Source organism: Etheostoma spectabile, chromosome 6, assembly GCF_008692095.1.
Source record: "Etheostoma spectabile isolate EspeVRDwgs_2016 chromosome 6, UIUC_Espe_1.0, whole genome shotgun sequence".
In the NCBI taxonomy this organism is placed as follows: Eukaryota; Metazoa; Chordata; class Actinopteri; order Perciformes; family Percidae; genus Etheostoma; species Etheostoma spectabile.
Genome location: NC_045738.1, coordinates 27,985,235 through 27,990,203, shown reverse-complemented (window position 1 = coordinate 27,990,203; position 4,969 = coordinate 27,985,235). Strand labels below are relative to the sequence as shown.

General features: G+C 41.7%; 1 long non-coding RNA gene across 1 annotated transcript in view; it reads right to left on the bottom strand.

Moving 5' to 3' along the window:
• Positions 1 to 4,969, bottom strand: part of LOC116691129 (uncharacterized) — a 6,668-nt gene that overhangs the window by 1,092 nt on the left and 607 nt on the right. The gene's annotated exons all lie outside the window — the stretch shown is intronic.

Here is a 4,969-nt window from a genome sequence, read left to right as displayed (position 1 = left end):
GGGCACTACGGGATCAAAGGGAAAACGCGGAACCCTAAAGAAGCCATAACTCTGGTGTTTAATTGTGTTTTCGAGTAAATGTCAGAGCACCCCAGACGTCTGGGAATCATCTGCCTGCCTTTAATACCAGTTATTGTCATTACATCAAACAAAGTCACATTTGGACCAAAATATTTGGAGAAGTAGCATGTGGGAGATTCACTCCATGCAGAGCACTAAATTAGAGATTACATGTAAACAGGGAGCTCTTTTATGACACACACAGTAAACATGCTGTAAATTGGATTGCCATTGCTTCATTCCTTTAAAACGCTGCATAGAAATGTGTGCAGGGTGTTGAAGGGATAAAGTTGGGATGATCATCTACAGTAGGATTGCTTTATAACTAGAGTGAAACAGAGTGGCTCATGTGTCTGTGATAATTAGGGCTATATTCTGTTTTGCATAATTGCCCAGAAAGATAAAAAAAAAAAAAGTTGAGATGAAGTATTATCAAAAAAATGATAACTGCACGCGGGGACGTTATCAATATATCTGTTTCACATCCGGAATTCTCTCTCATATTTTGACAACCTATATAGCACATTTAACCTTCGGTGTCTGTTTCTCAAAATGAAATTGCATTGTGGGGAGAGAAAAAAAAGAAAGAAAAGAAAATCGAAGAGAAAGACTCATATTACCGTGAAAAAAGATGGCTTTTCTCTGGAACAATAAGCAGTCCTTGAACTCCACGTCATTAAAGTGAACGCCATCATTTCCTTTCATTAAGATGACTGTGTGCAGACACATATTGCAGTTGGAAGGCGAAGCTGCGGCAGGAGACTCATTTAAAAACCGCCCTAATCTGGAAAATGATTCTAATGTTTCTCAAATGTTATATCCTCCCAACCTAGCATGTGGAACGCTTAAGAGAGCTGTAACATTTTGAGGCATTCAAACTGAGTTTCTGCTTAAAAAATGTAACCCTGAGAGCTGCTTCCCCTGCTTCTACATATATTGGCAATAGTTTTGACGATAAATATTGAAAAACTGATTATTATCCACATCGCTTGCCCCTAAGTGATTATGGTTATCACACGCAAAGAAATAAGCGCCTCTCATAAACAGCGAGTCTCTGATGCTGCTTTTATTTTTGGCCTCAAAGTGTAGAAATAGCCATGCCCTCTCCTGTTTGCCTCATTTGACTCAACGGGTGTGAATCAGTCCCTCATATTCCTCTCTTGTCTATAAGAGATGAAATGACTTTAAGACTGTGCGGTGTTGCCACAGGCAGGCCAGCTGAAAGGCTATTTCAGGAGAAATGGACATGGACATAAATATCCCTACAGGGTGCTTTGTAATAAAAAAATGAAAAAAACCACAATGTTATGAAACGCAGTGAAACATAAAGGAAGAACGAAGGAGGGTGTGTGTGTGTGTGTGTGTGTGTGTGTGTGTGTGTGTGTGTGTGTGTGTGTGTGTGTGAGGGGGGTGGCGGAGGGGAAATATCCATCAAATTAACACATCAGTGGCTTTGATTGTAATCTCTCCGCCCTGGCTCTTGCTCTGCCGCGCTAGACAAGCAGCCAAACGTGATTTATCAATGCAAAGCTAATGGCATCAATATGAATCTAACTAAAAATCAATATTTCATTACCAAATTGTTAGCGAGAATGAAGAAAAATGGCCGAGGCCGGAGCGTTCTCCGGGGTAGGAGCATCTGGAGTTCAATGTGACAAGATGAGCGATGCGTGACTCGGGGCTCGAGGAAGGACACGGCGAGGACAGGACTCAGTCTAGGCCCACTTTGAACTCGCTCGCTTTCTCCCTCGTCCGTGATCCAGTCGGGCCCAGCACCGCTCCCTCCCCTTTATTATGTTTTCGCCGCTCACTTCCTTCTCCCTCTCCCTCTCCTCCCTTCTTTCATATCTTTATCACGCCGTTTCCTCTATCAATCTCCCCTTGTGTGTCGGCGAGGGTGTCGGCCGAGGACCACACAGTGTTTCACATTCCTCCTCAATTAATGACCAACTCGAACATGGAGCCACTCAATCTACACCCGACGCCCCACCCCACCCGTCCTGCACACGCACACACATACACACGTACACACACACGCACGCACGCACATCCCATTTCAATTATTTTTGCCTCCTTTGAAGACAAGTCAGCATTTTTTTTTTATCTATTCCCCTTCAGTCTTTTTCTACCTCTCTCCCTCCCAGTGGATATATCTCCCAAGGCTCATCACACGTTCTCCTAACCAGCGCTGCATGGCTTCTCCTGTAATGAGCGCGCGAGAGAGAGAGAGAGCAAGAAAGAGAGACCCAGTGTGAGGAAACAGAGAGGTAGGGAACGAGAGAGAGGGGTGGGGTTGATTGGTAAGACACCTAACTCTGGACTAGATCACGCCTCCCTCAGATGTGACCTTCACTTTATTTGTATTCTAGTTTTTAGTAACGAGTATTTATTAGGGAGGGCCTGTGATTGTGGCGCTCTGTCAGGTAAGTAATGATGCACCTTTGTGCTTGTGCTGCAGCCCTGGCTGCAATTATAAACAAACACACTCTCTCTCGCTTTTCCCTTTCTGCATCATCCCATCAACTCCCCCAACATTGTAACACACACACACACACACACACACACACACACAGTATATAAGTCCCTCCCTCCTCCGGTGTTTGGACATACTCCAGTTCTACCTTCGTCTTCTTCTTCCTCCTCCTCTTATAGTCTCCCCCTATTGCTACTCGCTCATTTATGTGTCCCCTGGGAGGAGGTGGTAATGTCCGAGAGGCCCATTTCTCTCCAGCAGGAGCGGACAGGTCCACTCCTCCGAATGAAAAGGGGAAGGGGGTGATTGTAAAACATGTGTCATTACAGTGTCAAAACACCACACAAGCACAATGACTCCATCCTCCATCCTCCATCCTTCGATGTTTCGGAGGGAATTCATCCCCTAATTTATGGCTCATGAGATAAGCATCCCTGAACTGTGTTGGTGTGCTAAAGGGCTGGCAATGACGAATATCATACATTGGCAGAGCGGCTAATATGAATGCTAATATCGCCCCTGACATGCAGTAAATCGACCCCGGGTGTGAAACATATGCGGCTTTGGATAAAGTGTTCATGTTCCCATTGGTGGGAGATTAACCTGCTAAGGATTTTATTGACATTTGCACACTGTGGAGCAGTAGTGTGGGGACACAAGTGTGTGTTGGGGGGGGGGGGATATGGGGGTTCTTACACAAATACAGCAGGAGAAAAAACAAAAACAAATTGAAAAGTTAACTTCAACTTAAAGTATAGCAATACATACACAATCACTCAATAGCACTAGTAGCAATGCTACAATGTCAAAATACTCCATTACAGGAAAACATCCTGTATTCAAAACTTCACGTAAAAGCACCAAGTATTAAAATGTACTTTAGAAAAGTAAAAGTACTCTTTCAGTTTTTATAATGTGTATATATATATATATATTTTTTTTTTCTCAGTACTGCTGCATCAGTTGTTTTTTTATGGTGTAGCTGTAACGGGTCCAGATGGAGCCCACTGTACTGTGGTACTTTAATAATTATTTTTACTAGATTAGATGTCACATCTGAAATGGTAACTATAGCCGTAAGATAACTGCATTGTGCAATATTTCTAGAAGAACGTGAAATGGAAATTCTTAAGTACAATTACTTTAAAATTGTAGTTTTTAGGAAGTATATTTGTTTAATTTAGGATTTAAGAAAATATACCTAGTTACTTTCCACCACTGCAAATCTCTGCAAACACAATGGCTCTCAAAGGGAGTTAAAAAAAACACAACTTTAGACGAGTAATACACTTTTTGTGTGTCAGGCAATACAGGTTTCATATGCTTTACGCAATCAATGAATAGAAATCAATATATAAATAACTCACTAACCAATTAACTCAAAAACAAAAGATACAACATTGTTAGTGTGCTAAGATTGATGGAATAGTAGAAACAGAATAACATTTATACACAATTATGCTTTAGATAAAAAGAGCATTACCAAGTAAATGAATGAGCTTTGAATACTTCTTAAAGTGCTCATATTCTGCTTTTTGGCTTTTTTCCTCCCAAACTCTGCTTCTGAGTGGCTAGTAGTCCTTACCTAGCTACTGCGCATGTCCAAGTCCCAAAAAGAGATGGAATAGAAGTGAGACGCCTCATTCCGCAACTGAAACAGATCAACACACAGGGTGAAAAGAGGAGCTGCAGCAATGTGCAGTACAACAGCAATATGGTGTTTTTTGAAAATTAAACTATGTAAACCTAATCTGATAAAACCTCTAAATACAATTGAACCGGAAAATAATATGATAATGCATAATATGAGCACATTATGTCCTATATTTCAATTAATCACCGGTGGATTTGTTGCAACTAGCCTTGTAGACCTGTGTGTCTGTGTATAAATAGGCGTGTGTCAGCATGGCTTGGGCTCATGTCTTAGAAATGAGGTAACAAGACTTTGGTTTTGTCTTAATGAATAAATTAGAGAAGGTAATGCATAATACATGGATGATCCCATGTCGGATGGAGTGATAGATAATACATCTCTTTCATTATTTATTTAATGACATTAACTTGGTTGGGAGGCTTGGAGCCTAGAGTCCGTCATATATGGAGCTTGATTAGAACAGCGATCACCCCTGTCTGTCCAACGCAACGAACAACCGGGCCATTAAGGACATCCTAGAAGACTGTAAGAAAAGAAAACTACTGTCAGTGGACATAGACCAATCACATCCTGTTGAGGCGTTTCAAGTTTGAACACCTGCTGTACTTATCAGCAAAGCAAGCCAAGTCTATCACGTTGCTAACATATTCATCCCTGTGATCTCTGACTCTGGACTTTTTCTTCTTTCTCCGTGTACACAAAGAGACGCAGCAAGCTGAGGACAGAAGGCGAACCGGCTCAGAGACAACCAGACTACATTAAAGCCATTGTCAAATGAGTTG